Raw genomic sequence first — 21,407 nt, forward strand, 5'->3', positions numbered from 1 at the left:
GGAGGAGTGACTTTTTCCTCCTAAGTAGATAAGACTATCTCATCTTAAGACAAAATAAAATTGAGAATGAGGTAGTAGAGAAGATCTGAGGAAGGAGATTACAGTGGCTGAATGTGATAATAGAATAATGGAAGAGATGTTTTTGTTTCTAACAGGAATTGAAGGATATTATTACTTTTTTGTTAAAACTTTTACTATTCATTATATTATCCACATTTCTGGCTTCTTTAACAAGTGCCTAGCCCAGGTTATATTACTATAAAATTCTGTGCAATTGACTTGAGTCTTATATAGAATTTATTAGTTTATTACAGTGTTTCAAAAGTATCATTTTATTTCACACATTTTCACTGGAAAGTAACATGAACTTAGTGGTTAGAGTCAAGCTGTTTATAGTATGTCTAGTGGTTTCCTGGTATCAGCAGTTTTACCTTCCGTAGTTTCAGTTACCCGCGGTCAACTGCCGTTTGAAATAGGTGAGTACAGTACAGTAAGATAAGAGAAAGAGACCATGTTCACATAGCTTTATTACACTATGTTGTTATTGTTGTTCTATTTTATTATGACTGTTGTTAATCTCTTATAGTGCCTTATTTATAAATTTAACTTTATCATAGGTTTGTAGATATGGGAGAAAACAGCATATATGGGGTTCAGTACTATTCATGGTTTCAGGCCTTCACTGGGAGTGTTGGAATGTATCCCCACAGGGGAGGTAGGGGGACTACTGTGTGCTCGACAGTTTAGTGTAGTGTAACCTTGGGCAAATTACTTAATCTTTGATTCTCAGTTTCTTTATCTGTAAAATATAGGTAATAGTATCCATCCACACAATTTTTATGAAGACTGAATATCTAGTATATGTAAAGTGTTTAGTCCAGTGCCTACTATTACAGCATGTGCTCCATAAATGCTGGCTACTACCATCAACGTCAATAAAACCTTTTATTTTTTGCTAAAATAAATCCTTTTTTTTTTTTTTTTTTTTTTTTTTTTTTGAGACAGAGTTTCGCACTTGTTACCCAGGCTGGAGTGCAATGGCGCGATCTCGGCTCACCGCAACCTCCGCCTCCTGGGTTCAGGCAATTCTCCTGCCTCAGCCTCCTGAGTAGCTGGGATTACAGGCATGCGCCACTATGCCCAGCTAATTTTTTGTATTTTCAGTAGAGATGGGGTTTCAACAGTTTGACCAGGATGGTCTTGATCTCTTGACCTCGTAATCCACCCGCCTCGGCCTTGCAAAGTGCTGGGATTACAGGCTTGAGCCACCGCGCCCGGCCCAATCCATTTATTTTAATTCAAAGTTCTCAATTTATTTCCTAATGAAATTATTACCTCTTCCCTCATTCCTTGCATTCCTTCCCCCTTTTTTCTTGATTATATTTTTCTTTTTTTTTTTTTTATTGCATTTTAGGTTTTGGGGTACATGTGAATAACATGCAAGGTTGTTGCATAGGTGCATATGTGGCAGTATGATTTACTGCCTCCCTCCCCTTCACCTATATCTGGCATTTCTCCCCATGCTATCCCTACCCAACTCCCCACCCCCCTGCTATCCCCCCTCCCCCCCAACAGACCCCCATGTATAGTGCTCCCCTCCCTGTGTCCATGTGTTCTCCTTGTTCAACACCTGCCTATGAGTGAGAACATGTGGTGTTTGATTTTGTGTTCTTGTGTCAGTTTGCTGAGAATGATGTTTTCCAGGTTCATCCATGTCCCTACGAAGGATGTGAACTCCTCGTTTTTAATGGCTGCATAATATTCCATGGTGTACATGTGCCACATTTTTCCTGTCCAGTCTATCATCGATGGGCATTTGGGCTGGTTCCAGGTCTTTGCTATTGTAAACTGTGCTGCAATGAACATTCGTGTGCATGTGTCCTTATAGTAGAACGATTTATAATCCTTTGGATATATGCCCAGTAATGGGATTGCTGGGTCAAATGGAATCTCTATTTCTAGGTCCTTGAGGAATCGCCACACTGTTTTCCACAGTGGTTGAACCAATTTACACTCCCACCAACAGTGTAAAAGTGTTCCTATTTCTCCACATCCTCTCCAGCATCTGTTGTCTCCAGATTTTTTAATGATTGCCATTCTAACTGGCGTGAGATGGTATCTCAATGTAGTCTTGATTTGCATTTCTCTAATGACCAGTGATGATGAGCATTTTTTCATATGTTTGTTGGCCTCATGTATGTCTTCTTTTGTAAAGTATCTGTTCATATCCTTCGCCCATTTTTGAATGGGCTTGTTTGTTTTTTTCTTGTAAATCTTTTTTAGTTCATTGTAAATTCTGGATATCAGCCCTTTGTCAGACGGGTAGGCTGCAAAGATTTTTTCCCATTCTGTTGGTTGCCGATTCACTCTATTGACTGTTTCTTGTGCCGTGCAAAAGCTGTGGAGTTTGATTAGGTCCCATTTGTCTATTTTGGCTTTTGTTGCCAATGCTTTTGGTGTTTTGGTCATAAAGTCCTTGCCTACGCCTATGTCCTGAATGGTTTTGCCTAGGTTTCCTTCTAGTGTTTTTATGGTGTTAGGCCTTATGTTTAAGTCTTTAATCCATCTGGAGTCAATTTTAGTGTAAGGTGTCAGGAAGGGGTCCAGTTTCTGCTTTCTGCATATGGCTAGCCAGTTTTCCCAACACCACTTATTGAACAGGGAATCCTTTCCCCATTGCTTGTTTTTATCAGGTTTGTCAAAGATCGGGTGGTTGTAGATATGTTGTGTCGCCTCCGACGCCTCTGTTCTGTTCCATTGGTCTATATCTCTGTTTTGGTACCAGTACCATGCTGTTTTGATTACCGTAGCCTTGTAGTAGAGTTTGATGTCCGGTAGTGTGATGCCTCCCGCTTTGTTCTTTTTGCTTAGAATTGACTTGGCTATGCGGGCTCTCTTTTGGTTCCATATGAAGTTTAAGGTGGTTTTTTCCAGTTCTGTGAGGAAGGTCATTGGTAGCTTGATGGGGATAGCGTTGAATCTGTAAATTGCTTTGGGCAGTATGGCCATTTTCACGATATTAATTCTTCCTAACCATGAACATGGAATGTTTCTCCATCTGTTTGTGTCCTCTCTTATTTCGTTGAGCAGTGGTTTGTAGTTCTCCTTGAAGAGGTCCTTTACGTTCCTTGTTAGTTGTATTCCTAGGTATTTTATTCTCTTTGTAGCAATTGTGAATGGCAGTTCGTTCTTGATTTGGCTCTCTTTAAGTCTGTTATTGGTGTATAGGAATGCTTGTGATTTTTGCACATTGATTTTGTATCCTGAGACTTTGCTGAAGTTGCTTATCAGTTTCAGGAGATTTTGGGCTGAGGTGATAGGGTCTTCTAGATATACAATCATGTCGTCTGCAAATAGAGACAATTTGACTTCCTCCTTTCCTAATTGAATACCCTTTATTTCTTTTTCTTGCCTGATTGCTCTGGCTAGAACTTCCAGTACTATATTGAATAGGAGTGGTGAGAGAGGGCATCCTTGTCTAGTGCCAGATTTCAAAGGGAATGCTTCCAGTTTTTGCCCATTCAGTATGATATTGGCTGTCGGTTTGTCATAAATAGCTTTTATTATTTTGAGATACGTTCCGTCGATACCTAGTTTATTGAGGGTTTTTAGCATAAAGGGCTGTTGAATTTTGTCGAAGGCCTTCTCTGCATCAGTTGAGATAATCATGTGGTTTTTGTCTTTGGTTCTGTTTATGTGGTGAATTACATTTATAGACTTGCGTATATGGAACCAGCCTTGCATCCCCGGGATGAATCCTACTTGATCATGGTGGATAAGCTTTTTGATGTGCTGTTGTAATCGGCTTGCCAGTATTTTATTGAAGATTTTTGCATCTATGTTCATCATGGATATTGGCCTGTAGTTTTCTTTTCTTGTTGAGTCTCTGCCGGGTTTTGGTATTAGGATGATGTTGGTCTCATAAAATGATTTGGGAAGGATTCCCTCTTTTTGGATTATTTGGAATAGTTTCAGTAGGAATGGTACCAGTTCCTCTTTGTATGTCTGGTAGAATTCGGCTGTGAACCCATCTGGACCTGGGCTTTTTTTGGGTGGTAGGCTCTTAATTGCTGCCTCGACTTCAGACCTTGTTATTGGTCTATTCAGGGTTTCGACTTCTTCCTGGTTTAGGCATGGGAGGAGACTACTGTCCAGGAATTTATCCATTTCTTCCAGGTTTTCTAATTTATGTGCATAGAGTTGTTTGTAATAATCTCTGATGATGGTTTGAATTTCTGTGGCATCTGTGGTGATATCCCTTTTATCATTTTTTATTGCATCTATTTGGTTATTCTCTCTTTTCTTTTTTATTAGTTTGGCTAGTGGTCTGTCTATTTTGTTGATCTTTTCAAAAAACCAGCTCCTGGATTTATTGATTTTTTGTAGGGTTTTTCGTGTCTCTATCGCCTTTAATTCTGCTTTGATCTTAGTTATTTCTTGTCTTCTGCTAGGTTTTGAGTTTTTTTGATCTTGCTCCTCTAGCTCTTTCAATTTTGACGATAGGGTGTCAATTTTAGATCTCTCCTTTCTTCTCATGTGGTCACTTATTGCTATATATTTTCCTCTAGAGACTGCTTTAAATGTGTCCCAGAGATTCTGGTATGTGGTGTCTTCGTTCTTGTTGATTTCAAAGAACATCTTTATTTCTGCCTTCATTTCAGTGTTTATCCAGTCAACATTCAGGAGAAAGTTGTTCAATTTCCATGAGGCTGTGCGATTCTGGGTTGGCTTCTGAATTCTGAGTTCTAACTTGATTGCACTGTGGTCTGAGAGACTTTGTTATGGTTTCCGTTCTTTTGCATTTGCTGAGGAGTGATTTACTTCCAGTTATGTGGTCAATTTTAGAGTAGGTGTGATGTGGTGCTGAGAACAATGTATATTCTGTGGATTTGGGCTGGAGAGTTCTGTAAATGTCTATTAGGTTTGCTTGTTCCAGGTCTGAGTTCAAGTCCTGGATATCCTTATTAATTTTCTGTCTCGTTGATCTGTCTAATATTGACAATGGTGTGTTGAAGTCTCCCACTATTAATGTGTGGGAGTCTAAGTCTCTTTTCAAGTCTTTAAGAACTTGCCTTATGTATCTGGGTGCTCCTGTATTAGGTGCATATATATTTAGAATTGTTAGCTCTTCTTGTTGCATTGATCCTTTTACCATTATGTAATGTCCTTCTTTGTCTCTTTTGATCTTTGTTGCTTTAAAGTCTATTTTATCAGAGATGAGAATTGCAACTCCTGCTTTTTTTTGCTCTCCATTTGCTTGGTAAATCTTCCTCCATCCCTTTATTTTGAGCCTTTGTGTATCCTTGCATGTGAGGTGGGTTTCCTGGATACAGCACACTGATGGGTTTTGGCTTTTTATCCAATTTGCCAGTCTGTGTCTTTTGATTGGGGCATTTAGTCGATTTACATTTAGGGTTAATATTGTCATGTGTGAGTTTGCTCCTGTCATTTTGATGCTAGCTGGCTGTTTTGCCCATTGGTTGATGCAGATTCTTCATTGTGTTGCTGCTCTTTACCATTTCGTGCGTTTTTGGAGTGGCTGGTGCTGGTTGTTTTTTTCTATGTGTAGTGTCTCCTTCAGGAGCTCTTGTAAACAGGCCTGGTGGTGATGAAATCTGTGAGTACTTGCTTGTTCACAAAGGATTTTATTTTTCCTTCACTTATGAAGCTTAGTTTGGCTGGATATGAAATTCTGGGTTGAAAGTTCTTTTCTTTAAGGATGTTGAATATCGGCCCCCACTCTCTTCTGGCCTGTAGGGTTTCTGCTGAGAGATCTGCTGTGAGTCTGATGAGTTTCCCTTTGTGGGTAACCCGACCTTTCTCTCTGGCTGCCCTTAGTACTTTCTCCTTCATTTCAACCCTGGTGAATCTGATGATTATGTGCCTTGGGGTTGCTCTTCTTGAGGAATATCTTTGTGGTGTTCTCTGTATTTCCTGGACTTGAATATTGGCCTGCCTTGCTAGGTTTGGGAAGTTTTCCTGGATAATATCCTGAAGAGTATTTTCCAGCTTGGCTGCATTCTCTTCGTCACATTCAGGTACACCTATCAAATGTAGATTAGGTCTTTTCACGTAGCCCCATATTTCTTGTTGACTCTGTTCATTCCTTTTTACCTTGTTTTCTCTAATCTTCCCTTCTCGTTTTATTTCATTGAGTTGATCTTCGACTTCCGATATCGTTTCTTCTGCTTGGTCAATTCTGCTGTTGAAACTTGTGCATGCTTCACGAAGTTCTCGTGTTGTGTTTTTCAGCTCCATCAATTCACTCATATTCCTAAGTTGTCCATTCTCGTTAGCATTTCATCAAGTCTTTTTTCAAGGTTCTTAGTTTCTTTGCATTGGGTTAGAACATGTTCTTTTAGCTCACAGAGGTTTCTCATTATCCATTTTCTGAAAGCTGATTCTGTCATTTCATCACACTCATTCTCCGTCCAGTCTTGTTCCCGTGTTGATGAGGAGTTATGCTGCCTTGTAGGGGGAGAGGTGTTCTGGTTTTGGGTGTTTTCATCCTTTTTGTGCTGGTTTCTTCCCATCTTTGTGGATTTATCTGACTATTAACTTTGTAGCTGCTGTCTTTCTGATTTTGGTAATTTTAAGTCTGCAGCAGCTGAACTCATAAACCCCCTTTTCTTCTCCCCAGGTGTTCTGGCCCAGGGGATTAGCGCTTTATGCTTTTCAGCTGTGTTGCTACCGTTTTCCCTGCCCACAAGGTGGCAGTCTAGTCACACTCAGCCTGCAGAGGCTTCGCTGAGCTGTTTTGGGCTCCGCCCAGCTTCCGTGTGAGCTTCCCTGCAGTCCTGTGGGTGTAGTTAGAACTGCTTCCGCTATGCTGGCCCGCCCCTGTAGTGACGGAGTCTCTGTAGTGGCGGGTTGTCTTGGTTACGGAAAATTGCCCTGGGAACTGCAGGGTGTTTCCCAATGGAGGACGCCCCTCCCCCACAGAGCTGGACCGTCCCGGGTTCAGCCGTGTTTCCAGAGGGGCCCTCTTTGCCCGGTAATCTCTTGGCTTGCCTCCTTGCCACAGCTCCCCTTGCTGGCCCAGAGGGGACACAGTCTCGTTCACTTTGCTCAAGGAGCCGCTGCTCCCCGCCCCCGGTGCAGGCCAAGCGGCTGCTCTGGTCCAACCAGCGGCGCTGGGAACCCGTGGAGCTTCTCCGCCTGTGAATCTCCTTGTCTGTGGGCAGTGAAAATCCGCTGCCCTGTGCACCGCTGCGTCAGCCGAAGCAGCGGCTCTGAGATTCGTGGCACTCCCTTGCCCGGGGGTCTCCTGGCTTGGCTCCCTGCTTCAGCTCCCCTTGCTGGCTCAGAGGGAACTCTGTCTCTCTCGCTCTGCATAAGAAGCCACTGCCCCCTGCCCCAGGGCGTAGGCTGAGCGGCCACGCCGCTCAAACCAGTGGTGCTGGCGACCCGTGGGGCTTCTCCTCCTGTGAATCTCCTGGTCTGTGGGCAGTAAAAATCCGTCTGGAAATGCAGCGTCCACTCACCCTCTGCGCCTTCTCTCGGAGCTGCAATCCCGACTTCCTCCTAAGCGGCCATCTTGGATCCTCCTTCGATTATATTTTTCATATGTATGTTTCCTGGAAATAAGGGAGAGGAAAAAGAGCTTGGAAAGTCCCTTTTTTTTCTTCCATGAAATGAGTAGTGTATTCTTTTAGGTGTAGGATAATGATCTGGAACTCAGTAGCGTATACTGGAACTATTCCATGAGTGAAAATACATGCATACATGCACATTCCAAGTAGCTGTATACTTCTTTTGTTTTGTTTTTCATCACTACCTAATGTTAAGTCTGTGTAGCTAAAAGCATTTTATATGTTGGAAGTATACTATTTTGACCGCATATATTGGATATGCTTTAAGCATCATGATTTCCTCAATGCTTGACTTTGGAAGCATTTCCAAAGTCCTTTTCCAAATCCTTCTAGCATCTTTCTTATATCTTCAAAGTATGCCTATGTGTCTGTTATATTTTTAGGTTGTAGGAATAACAGAGTAATGCTTCAAGTAAGACAGCCATGTTAATAAGACATTCAGATTATTCAGGAAAGATGTGAATATCTAGATGTGAAATCTAATTCATTTGAAATATAAGCTTGAGTACATTTATATTTTTCTGTGTGTTCGTATTTTGAAAATTTGAATAAATGTATATATGCACATTGATTAACCTTATAACTTGCAGAACTAGAGCACCATTTTAATTAACAAATACGCTGAGGAAGAAGAGCAGAAGCACACATACATAAAGGATACTTCCCTTTCATTAAGTGACTTCTTTGTATTGCCTTTCTCTTTTATAGCATTGAACACATTTAGTGCCTGTGTGTTGTATGTATCTCCTAAACAATAGACACATAATGAAGTGTAGAGCTACCACCACCTGGGCAGAAACATACCATCTCCAAGTGATATGGTGTGCCCTAGCTGTAAAGGAACAGTTAACTACTATACCTGTTTTCCTCAATGAACTGCTGCCTGGAATTATTGCTCTTGCCTTTGTTTATCTCCTTGTGTTTTTTATTTACATATATTTTATTGCGTTTTAGGTTTTGGGGTGCATGCAAAGAATATGCAAGATTGTTGCATAGGTACATATATGGCAATGTGGTTTGCTGCCTTCCTCCCCACCATCTATATCTGGCATTTCTCCCCGTGTTATCCCTCCCTAACTCCCCACCCACCGCTGTCCCTCCCCTGGTTCCCCTAGACAGACCCTAGTATGTGTTGCTCCCCTCCCTGTGTCCATGTGTTCTCATTGTTCAACACACCTGCCTATGAGTGAGAACATGCAGTGTTTGATTTTCTGTTCTTGTGTCAGTTTGCTGAGAATGATGTTTATCTTCTTGTTTTTATGACTTGGCATCCTGTTCTTTGTTCTCTTCATCTTATTCCTTATGTTGATTTTTATGTAACTCCTGTTATTAAGGACCATAAACTACTTTTTTCTCAAATATTTACTCTGTTCTGAAATGAGAATTCTTCACAGGTTGGAATATTAAGTAAAATGAGGATATAGAGCATGTTTTAGAAAACAAGTTGATTAAAGGAAAGGAGAGCTTTTATAAAAAGGAAGATTAAAAGTGATTAGTGCTTAGTTTATGATATAAAGTATCTTAAAATAGAAAACTGTCATACTTATAAAATTGGTGTTTGTATAAAACAGGAAGCATTGGGTACAGTTCTTATATATGTGTATTTTACAGGGTAGTTATCCTGAAAATATACATATATTAAACAACCGGGAGGATTAGAGTCACTGTAAATTGTGAGGGAGTATTTTGGTGGTGTTTACTTTTGAGCTGTTGAACTGAAAACTTACTGTAATTCACTGAAGAGTGTGGTTTATAAGGAGCTCCTTTTCTTCTTTTTCATTTCCAACATACACATGGAAAATGTAGCCTGCAGTAAAGTTTTAATTGCTGTCACGCTGGATAACACTGTGTGACTGTGGTCTTCTTTCTTAGAACATTTCTGTCTCAAGGCTTTCCTGTTTTTCTACTAATTTTATCACAAAAACTGGGGGATTGTAGCTTTCCTGCAGTATTTTGATATGTATTCTAGTTGTTTTTGGTTAATTGTCTTAGTGTTTGTGTACTGTGTTGAGCAAAGTCAGATTATTTTCCTGTTCCACAGATATCTCGAAAAGTTTTCTGAATTATTTTGAAGTTTATTTCATTAGGGGGCAGTAGAGTGCTTTGCTTATCTAACCTTTTCTGGCATTCAGTGTTATTTGAAATAACATTGATATAATTTGTGAAGTCAGTAGTTCAAGGAAATGCTAAGTGTTTACATTTCTAATCTGTATAGAACAATAGAGTTCTCTTATTTCCATAAACAAAGTTAATGCTTATTAATCACATATGTATAGAACAAATAAATGAAATCATCATGATTTGGCTTTTTAAATTTGTATATGATCATTTGCCAAAATAAATTAAAAGCTCTTACATTATTGACTTTTTTGTTACGTTCTGTCACTTGTATTAATTTCTTTATGAGAAAAAAGAAAATAGTCCATGGCTCTATTAGGTTATGATGTATCTAGTTCTAGGCCAGTTGTAGTCAGATGAAAGTTCTTTATTGTAGAGAACAATGATGTCATTTGTAACAAATGTTAATATTTTGACTGACACCAGCACTTTAACGTTGAATATCTTAAAATACTTAAAATTTTCTCTTAATTTTAGTACATTTTTTCCCCCAGTAAATTTGCTGTTGAAGACAAACCTGTTTTATTACTACAGGGATTCCATGTTTTATTTGTATATCTTATGAGAAAGGAGTCTTGTGTTTCTTTTTTTTTTCTTTTGTAATAACTGAGGTAAAATGACCTTGACAGTAGAATTTTATTTATCTCAATGTTAAATTAGATAACCAGGTTACAGCAAGTACTTTATGTAGAGGTAATTATGATTTTGAATGAATTTGGGACTCTTAATATCAGTTTTCTAAGAGTTCTTCATTCTTATTTCTAAAATACATGACAAATTTTGTTTAGTGTGAGAAATTGGGCTAAAGTCCTTTTTTAAAGTGTTTACTCTGTGCTACACATGGTATCACTTCCTTTTATATTTAAAACATCTCTTCCAGGCATGATTTCTTACTCATATTTTATTGATAAATGGACAAGTGGAAGCACAGAGAAGTTAAATAATATTCCCATGTTTTACAGCTAGTGAACAGTAGAGCTAGGATTTGAATCCAGGCAATTTCATTTGAGTTCTAGTTCATCAGTAGGATGCTGTATCATTTTGTTTATTTAATAATTTAGCTGTTGATCTTGTAATATGTGTATATGTTTCAAGGTGTTGACAGCTATTCTAAAATGTAATGTTGTTTTCTTCATAGGATTGTAGTTACAGGTATTCTAGATTTAATTTTTCTCTTTTCCCTTTATTTGATTAAGTCAAAACAATTTTACATTTTTAGTCAATTAGAAGCACCATTTACTCATATGTAGTGAGTAAAGTTATAAATGGTGTCAATTCAACAGAGGCTGCCTTTATTAACAAATATTGTCATAAGGGCTACATGAAATCAATGATGTCTTGTGAGCAAATAAGCTGTATCAGTTAAAAAGAAAAGATGTCCTCAGATCTATTTAAGACAAGTTTCTCAGAGAAAAATATGTATGCAATTCAAATCATGAATTCTTGTTATGGAAATTTAAAATATTTTCATTTTAAAGGTGTTGTTAGTATTGACTGATTAGGAAGGACCTTCAAATTTTTTAGCTATGTACATGAGTTGGTCTGAATTTTCCTTTTGTTGTTGTTGTTGACGTATCCCATATCATATCTTTATTAGAATAAATCACACTAAAGAATACTTTCTCACCCTTAGACGTACAAAGAAGATAATTCAACTGATAGGACATAATTCAAATATTAAAAAAATCATCCTCTCACATGTTTAACATTGTTGAGTGGCTTTTTAAATTATATATATTTAAGGTATACAACTTGCTATTTTGTTATAAATATACATAGTAAAATTATTGCTGCCATTACAAAAATTAACCCATCCATTACCTGCCATAATTACCTTTTTTGTGTGAACGGTAAAAGCACCTAGTATCTTTTTCCCAGCAAAATTTTACTTTACAATACAATATTATTAACTATAGTCCTCATGCTGTATATCAGATCTTCAGACTTATTTATCCTATGTAACTGCAAATTTATATGCATTGACCTGCTTCTCGCCATTTTCTCCCTCTCCTTGTCTCTGATAACCACTGTTCAACTAGGCGTTTTTTTTAAATTCCACATGTAAGTGAGATCATGCAGTATTTTTCTATGTCTGTCTTATTTCACATAGCATAATGTCCTCCAGATTCATCCATGTTGTTCCAAATGGCAGTATATCCTTTTTCAAGGTTGAATTATATTTCTGTGTGTGTGTGTGTGTTTATGCATCATATATACGTATATGTATGCATATATATATGTGCATGCATATGGACACATATATATATCACACTTTGTCTATTGATGGATACTTACGATGTTGTTTCCATATCTTGGCTATTATGAATAATGCTGCAACAAACATGGGTGTGCAGATATCTCAAGATACTGGATTGATTTTCTTTGGATATATACCAAGCAGGAGATTCCTGCTAGTTCTAGTTTTAATTTTTCGAGGAACCTTCAAACTGTTTTCCTTAATGGCTATACCAATTTACATTTCCACCATCAGTGTACAAGGGTTCCTTTTTCTCCACATTCTAACCAGCATTTGTAATCTATTGTGTTTTTGATAATAGGCATTCTAACAACTGTGAGATAATATTTCATTTTGGTTTTGTTTGCATTTCCCTAATGGTTAGTGATATTGAACATCTTTTCATATATCTGTTGGCCATTCTTATGTCTTCTTTGGAGAAATGTCTATTTAGGTCCTTTGCCCCTTTTAGAATCAAGTTATTATTTTGCTGTTGAATTGTGTGAGTACCTTATACATGTTGGATATTAACCCCTTATCAGATACATGGTTTGCAAATTTTTCTTCCAGTCCGTAGGCTGTATTTTTTGTTGATGGTTTCCTCTGCTGTACAGGAGCTTTTAGTTTGATGTAGTTCTACTTGTTTATTTTTTGCTTTTGTTCCTCAAGCTTTTGGTGTGATAATTCAAAATATGACTATGACCAACGTCAAGGAGCTTTTTCTCTGTGCTTTCTTCTAGGAGTTTTGTGGTTTCAGATCTTTTATGTTTAGGTCTTTTATCTCTTTTGAGTTTGATTTTTGTGTTTGGTGTAAAAGTCCAGTTTCACTGTTTTGCACATGGATATTCAGTTTTCCCAGCACCGTTTATTAAAGAGACGATTCTTTAGTTATTGCATCTTCTTGGTGGTCTTGTCAAAAATTAATTGAACATGTGTACTTGGGTTATTTCTGGGCTCTCTGTAGTATTCCTTTGTCTGTGTGTCTGACTTTATGCCAGTATCATACTGTTTTGGTTACTATAACTTTAAAATGTAATTTAAAATTAAGAAGTGTGATACTTCTAACTTTGTTTTACTTTCTCAAGATGATTTTGGTTATTCAGGGTCTTTTCTGATTCCCTGCAAATTTTAGAATTTTTTTCTCTATTTGTGTGAAAAATGCCATTGGAATTTTAATAGGATTTTACTGAATCTGTATGTTGCTTTAGGTAGTATGGACATTTTAACAATATTAATTCTTCCAATCCATGAACATGGGATATCTTACTACTTAATTCTGTCATCTTCAATTTCTTTAATTTGTGTTTTAAAGTTTTCAGATCTTTCACTTCCTTGGTTATATTTATTTCTAGGCATTTTATTCTTTTTACTCTCTTAGCAATGGCATAGTAGAAGGGGGCTGGGAAGAGGAGTGGTGACTGGGAAAGTGGGAGCACATAAATAAGATTGTTTTCTTGGTTTCTTTTTCAGCCAGATCATTATTTTTGCGAAGAAATGCATCTGATTTTTGTATGGTGATTTTTTAAGGTTTATCCTACTTTACTGAATTTGTTCTTTTTCGTTTGTTTGTTTTTTGTTGTTTTACTTTTTGTGGCATTTTAAGGGATTTTTTTTTTTAACATACAGGATTATGTCATCTGCAAACAGGATTAATATTATTGTCCTCTCTTAAGTGAAATGATTTTTTAATGTTGCTTGCCTTTGTTTTAAAATCATTGTGATTCATTTTTCTGTTACCAAAGCTGTATGTGTTTACTGTAGAAAACTTAAAAATTATAGAAATGTGGAAGGAAAACTTGTTACACTTACCACGAAGATGCAGGCACTCTATTTTTTATTTCAGTGTTTATTTAATACAAACTTTTTTTTCCAGAATCTGATCATATAACTTGTTTGAGTGTATATTCTGCCTTTTTTCCCTTAATGCTGTAGCAAATCATTTTTTGTATTCTTTCATATTCATCATTAATATATTTTAAATGACTACTTTATATTACGGCTGTGACAGACATACTAGGATTTCTTAATAATTTTTCTTCTGTCAAATACTGGGTTTGTTTCTAGTATTTTCCTGTTACATTGTAATAAACATCTTTGTGTATATATACTTAGATGCTCAGTAAACATTTATGCATTATGAATGAATGAATTAATGAATGAAGCCTTCTTAGGATTTAGGGTTATTCCTCCAGAGGATGATTACTGTGTGAAAGGGTATAAACCAGAATAAATCAAAACATCTTGTATAGTTTGATAAATGGCTTTCTGAAATCATTTTGGGGAATACACACAGAAATGTAAAGGTTGCATTTGGAGGATTTCATAGCTTCTGGAGAAAGATGTAACACTACTATTTCAAAAATAGGTTCTTTAATAACTAGGTAATTAATTACTTTGGATTTTAGGAGACCAGTAAAAAGCCCAGATATTTTTGTAATATCATAGTGCCCTCTCTTTTAAACTTTTGTATTACATTAGTGTACAAATTAAACAAGCTTTTGTTATGTGTATTTTATTTATTATAGAACATGTAGAAGCAATCTGATCAAATACTTAAGCAGTTAGAGAAAATAGAAATAATTCTTATTTGTTAGATAATTGCCAAGATATGTTGAAAACAAAACCTGCTTCTTTGGAATCAAATTTATTTAAATATTTTTAAGGTTTTGTGACTCTTAGTTTTCTGATTCTTAGTTTGTTTTGTATCCTTTTTTATTGTGATCAATTTCTCAGTGAAATTATCTTTCAAGGTTTTATGTTTTCTAAATAAGAGCAAATACAGAAATGTTTTCCCTCTAGTTAATGTATTTTTTTTTTTTTTTTTTTTTTTGCTTTGTGGTCAACATGACTTTTTAAAAGACAGTATTATGTAGTCAAGTATATTGATACAAATCACGTGTATATAACTCCTACATAACATAAAGCAAACCTCCTCCATGTTTGTGGGGGTGTGTGTGTAATTTTTTTTTTCATATTTCAGGCTGTCAAATGGAAAGTCTGCATTTATCCATAATGAGACTTTATAAGCTAAGAAAAATATTGTTTCAGATGCTACTTAACTTTGATGAGTGAAAATACACAATATTAATATACCATTAGAGGTTGGTATTTATGTGGAGAAAATGATAATAGAGACTTGGAGGAGAAAATCTCTGTTAAAATACTCCAAACATTTTAGGCAATTCATAATTAAAATACCGTTGTTTTACTAAAATTCTTTTTAAAAAAATTTGTGGGATTCCACAGTAAGGAAGCAAATACAATCTTCACTTGTCTTTTCTAACTTCTGAATCCTGCAGTCTCTGAAATCCAGAGGCAGTTGATAATTGTAGAATTTTAAAAACAGAATATGTTTGTGAGAACCTTTAAATTTCATTTGATGTATTTTCATGTATTAGAAATGACAATAATGTAAATGAATGACATAAATATTTTGACATAAAAGTATTAACAATGCATTAGACATCTAGACAAGTAAAATGCTAAATTCAATAAAGCATAATTGGAAGTAAATCACTCCTCAGCAATTGCATAGCATTTCATAGGTTTAAATGAAATATTGGTTGGCTGCTTGTTTGTTATTTTCCTCCCTTATTCCTTCTTGTCTCCATTGTTAAGCACAATTATTGGCATAAAGGAGGTTTTTACTACCCATTTTTAGACTGCATTCTAGCCTGGGCAATAGAGCAAGATTCCCGTTCTCCCTCCATCTTTCTCTTCCTCTTTCTTTCTGTCTTTCATTCTTTTTTTCTTTCTTTCTCTCTTCTTCTCTTTCTTTTTCTTTCTTTCTTTTTTCTCTTTCTAAATAAATAAATAAATGAATTCAATAAAGCAAATATTTATGCAGTAACTTTTTAAACATCTTGAATTCAGTTCATGCAATAGTTTTTAAACCTTTACTACATATGAGTTGCTAGGCAAGGTATTCGTGGTATAGGCAGGTTTTATTTTCTATCATGGAGTTTATGGGCTAGCAGGAAATACATATGTTAAGCCAGTAAATATAAGTTTGATGACTAGTACAAAGGAGGAAGTAAATGGAAACCAATAGCAAGGAATTAGAAACTGACAGGCAGAGGAGTTTTCAGATGGAGGAAAAAGCACATGAAAGAGGACAGAGGTTTATCTTTTGAGCATTTCAAATATTAAGGTACCTGAAATATCCAGGTGGAGATTGTTAGGTTTGTAGCCTGAGACATGGGAGAAATTGTAGACTAGACATTGAGGTTTGGAAATCATTGAGATTATAATTTCAGGCATGAGAATGGAAGAAATCACTTAGAAGACATAGAACTCCATGAATGCTAACATTTAAATGGCAAGTAGAATTGGAGGAGTTTATGACAGTGACTGGAAGGGAACAACCAAATACCAAAGGAAGAGAGCATTTGTTAGGGGTGAATCATGTCACATGTTGCTACTAAGTAAAGTTAGAGGGAAGTAGGGGCAGAGAAAGAAGATAATTCTCACAGCCATGAAGTAGGTGCTAGTATTTTCCTGTTAAGTAGATCAAGAAACCAAGACTCAGTAATTAAGCATCTTTCTTTAAATTGGATACTAGAAAGTGATGGTGCAGTAATTTGAACCCAGGTCTGTCTGACTCCATAGCCTGAGCATATAATCACTATATAGTGTTAAAAAATGAATTTAGTGACATGGAGATCATTGGTGATCACTTTGTGGGACAGGAGAAGAAAATATTTCAAGATGAAGGGCAGCATTGAATGCTATTTGAGAGGTCAGAAAAGAGAAGAACAGACATGTGTGACTTGGATTTTGTAAAGTTGACTTCTCTGATGACCTAGACAATGATGATTTCAATAACAATTGAGAGGAAGAGAAGGAAACCTGATTGAGATAAACTGAGTAAAGAATATGAGGTGAGAAAGTGGAAGCAATGATACAGGTAACTCTTTCAAAAAGTAGGGAAATAGGACAGTTGATGTAGGTGAATGTGGATTAAGTAACTGGAGATATTAGAGGAGGTTCGTATGCAGATGCTACAGATCCAAGGGTGAAGAAAATGATTCATAATGGAGAGGGATATATTAATACACTTCTTGAGAAAGTGAGATGTGAGATTTAGAGCATCTCTGAATGGAAAGGTTGGATTGATTGGAGTTGGAACATTTCATCTGTCTTCAGTAGACAAAGAAGAGTATGAGTCAAGGTAGGTGGTTTTGATGGTGGAAAGAGAAAGTTGTAATCGTCTGATTGCTTCTATTTTCTCAATGCTGCAGTCATGAGGTTGGGAGAATGGGGCAGTCTTAGTAGGTTTGAGGACAGAGAACAAAGTGTGAAATAGTTAATCTTGGATATCAGACAAATGAACAAACTAGGTATTTTAGGGTATTTTACTGTTACTACACAGTGCCGATTGCCCAATTGTGATATGTGATCATGAATTTGAGAAAAGAACTGTTGGCAGGTTGTATATTTTTCTTCATCTATTCTTAATTGCTCAGGTACACATGTGGAGTAGGTGGATAACTGGGTTTAATCACAGTTTTATCTTTGTCAGGTGTTTCCAGTGAAAGGGAATAAGAAAAAGAGGTATGCCTATGTCTACAAAAGAGTAAATTTTAGTAACTGACCCTGGAATCTAAATTGAGCCAGGTGGAAAGTGAGGATATTGGTTATGTGTGTTTGGAGGCAGGGTGGTGAGTGATGGAGAGGGAGAAACTATCCAGAAATATAGCTGGAACCTAGCCATAGTCTCTGATATGGTTAGGCTTTGTGTCCCCACCCAGATCTCATCTTGAATTACAATCCTCACAATCCCCATAATCCCCACATATCAAGGGAGAGACCAGGTGGAGGCAACTGAATCATGGGGGTGGTTCCTCCATGCTGTTCTTGTGATAGTGAGTGAGTTCTCAGGAGATCTGAGAGTTTTACAAGGGGCTCTTCCCCGCTTTGTTTGGCACTTCTCCTTCCTGCCGTCTTGAGAAGAAGGTGCCTTGCTTCCCCTTCGCCTTCTGCCATGATTGTAAGTTTCCTGAGGCTTCCCAGCCATGCTGAACTGTGAGTCAATTAAATCTCTTTCCTTTATAAATTACCCAGTCTTGTACAGTTCTTAAAAGCAGTATGGAAATGGACTAATACAGCTTCCCTAGAGGTTTGTAAAGGAGCCTCATAAATATGCATTATTTTCCAGGATCACTCAGAGACTTTTAATTTGAATGTTCAGATCTTTGTGGCTTGATCAACTGTACAGTTTATCCTTTAAGACAAAGGAGTGAATACCTGTAAAACTTGAAAGCTGATTTTTTTCTGAACCTTTACCCTGCATCAGCTTGGAAACTGAAGTGGTCTAATTATATGAAGATTTATTCTGTATCCTAGGAGTTCCCAATGTGTGTCCAGTGGCTACTCCTTGATCTCTTGCTTCCTTGGTTGATAATATACCCAGCATCCGCTGGAAATAGTGGAGTATTAATTTCATGTGAGAATTGTATATGTTGTTTGAATTATTAGCTTTTAAACATCAGTGGTGATTTTCTGAATTGCTCTTCTGAATCTAGTGTTCTGATTTTGAGGGTATTGTTATAAATTTTGCCTTCAAGACAAGGTAAAGATGTCTAGATTAAGTTTTCTTATGAATAAATTGCATTATTGAATATTGAATCTAGTCTCAATTATTTTGGCAATAAAAGGAGTTAACAAACACTCTTTTTTCCTGGCATAGTTTAAATAAGATTTTAAGCATATTTACAGTGTTAGTTACTGTGTGAATACTTAAATATGTCTTTAATGGATTGTGAAGATTATAGTTTTTTTCAGATTTTTTCTTTATATGGTAATTATTTAAAGGAAGTTAAACTTACATGAAGAGGAAGAATAATTGTAACTATATATTTCTCAGAACAAGTTGTTGGATACTTTTGGCTGTTTTGATGGTATTGGGAAAGGGAAGATTCTTTTATTAAGTTTTTATATAAAATCTTCTCTTTATTTTTATCACAGTTTCTCAACTGTCCTTAATACTTTTGATCCAAAACTGCAACCTTTCGGAAATGTCATGTCCATATTTTAAAAAACTAAAGTGCTTTAAGGATTTAATCAGATCCTCAAGTCTTACATCACTGGACTTATTTGGAAATGTGGCTATCCTAAGATGCCTACTGATTATGAGTCTGGTTTGTGTGTTTTCTATTTGGATATTTAGCATCAACTCAGCACCATCAGTTCTGTGTTTTTGGTCTGTATCTGGATATATTTGAGGATCTGCTGAAGACAGCTCTTCAGTTAGTGTACAGGGAACAGTCAATTGTAGTTATTTTTATCATATGTTGGAGAATGATATTCATAAGGCAGTAGGAATATACCATAACTAGGGCCATAGATGAACAAAGGGATCAAAACAGGGTTGATGAAGTAGTGTTGTCCTTTATCTCACCGATTATCCCACCTTTTGCTACCAGCATAAAAAAAGAGATGGACAGGATTAATATAATCTAATTTTTTACAAATTCTTTTAACTTGCTTGTTTCATAAATGTTTGATTCCTAAGTATAATCAATGAAGTAGCAAATTATACAAAATTTTAAAAAATATATCATATTTTAAGCTTTTAAAAATTGGTTGATTATTTGGAATTTATATAAATTTTGCATACAGTCAGTAACTGTGCTATTATGACATCAGTGAAACTATATATTTGTTATGATTGTTGTGAATTGTTAACTAAAACAGGTATTTCACAAATTATATACTGGTTGAAAATGAAATGTAATAGTAAATGAATATGTAGAAAGAAATTCTTGTTCATAAATTTTATGTTTAAAGAATCTTGATTTTATCTTTTCAAAAATTCTTTTATACTTTTCTAAAATTACGCAAGTAATTTACATTGAGGGAAAAATCAGAAAATGTAAGAAAATTCACCTACAATTCTACCTAGAGGAAATCACTTTGAGTGACATATTTAATTAGCATATATCTTTCCAAATCTGTCCATTGTAAACTAGTTTTCTTTCCTCATAAGGCATTATATTGTAAACAACATCTTTTATTGTCAGTAAATGAGCTTCTACTCAGCAACATCATTTTAAATGACCACATAGGATTCTGTTGTTTGTATGTTCCATTTTTTATTTCTTTTTCTTGGTAAATATAATTTATTTCTTCAAATAGTTTTTCAGTGGTACATTTTCCTTTAAAGCCATATTTAAAATACTAGATACTAACATGTTGACTAAAGTGATGGAATTAGATTTTAGAAATGCTATTCATGTAAATACTGTTAGAATTCTAGTAAATGCCAAAATATTTGATTTTTATTGCTGGGAGACTTCCTTTTTCAGGGATTAACATGTTTAGACATATAGTTTAGAATGTCTTAAAACTGTGTGGGTGTTTATTAATTCATGAGGTTCCTAAACCATGAGTGTTTGCTCCTTCCCTTTCCTCCTTTCTTTCTCTTTCCCCCTCTTGGTTTCTTCTTTATAATAGAGTAGATATGAAGTTTCTTTCAGACTTAAAGAAGTTCCACCTCATCTGTTATAACGGGGTAATTTTACCCTTATTTAATGTGGTGCTACTTCCTTGGTGAGAACAGTACAATAAATATCCCAACATAATACCTTTGTTGTTCTCAACAGTAAAATGACGAGAATTGTCCAGGTACAACTTTATTTATGGAATGAGCAGAGGGTTGTGGAATTTTTAGCCAAAAGGGATTTTATGTGTGTTTGTCAGTGGATTCTTTTTTTTTTCTGCCAATGGATTCTTAATATAACACTAAAAACATGAGCAACAAAAGAGAAAAGACAAATTGGACTTCATTTAAATCAAAATGTTTTGTGTATCAAAGGATGTTTTCAAGAAATTGGAAGGACAACCTGGAGAACGGGAGAAAACATTTTTAAATTACATAAATCATATTATGGGATTTGTATTTAGAGTAAATAAAGAACTCTTACAACTCAACAGCAAAAACACACAAAACCCTAATTTTCTTTACTTATTTTATTTATATTTTTTGAGAAGAGTTGCTCTGTCACTGGAGTGCAGTGGCACGGTCACAGCTCACTGCAGCCTCAGCCTTCTAGACTCAAGTGACCCTCCTGCCTCAGTAGAGCTGGGACTACAGGCACCTGTCACCAGGCCTGACTAATTACAAAAATTGTTTTTCATAAAGATGGGATCTCACTTTGTTGTTCAGGCCGATCTTGAACTTCTGGGCTCAAGCTATCTTCCCACCTAGGCCTCTCTAAGTGCCAGGATTACAGGTGGTCTCTAAGTTCCAGCCACTGTGCCTGGCCAGCCACGTAATTTTTAAAATGAGCAAAAGACTTGAATAGACATTTCTCCAAAGAAGATATGCAGTTGGCCAATAAACGTGAAAAGATGGTCAAGATCGTTAGTCATTAGGGCAATGAAAATCAGAACCACAATGATATTTCATACCCACTAGCATGGCTATAATTTTTTTCAAATAAGGAAAATAAGTGTTGGTA

General features: G+C 36.1%; 1 protein-coding gene across 1 annotated transcript in view; it reads left to right on the forward strand.

The window, feature by feature from the left end:
* The window catches only part of COMMD10 (COMM domain containing 10), a 142,507-nt gene that overhangs the window by 62,888 nt on the left and 58,212 nt on the right, over nucleotides 1-21,407 (forward strand). The window lies entirely within an intron of this gene.

This window comes from Aotus nancymaae, unplaced genomic scaffold (genome assembly GCF_030222135.1).
Source record: "Aotus nancymaae isolate 86718 unplaced genomic scaffold, 86718_ANA_hifiasm-v0.15.2.pri h1tg000064l_0, whole genome shotgun sequence".
NCBI classification, from domain to species: domain Eukaryota; kingdom Metazoa; phylum Chordata; class Mammalia; order Primates; family Aotidae; genus Aotus; species Aotus nancymaae.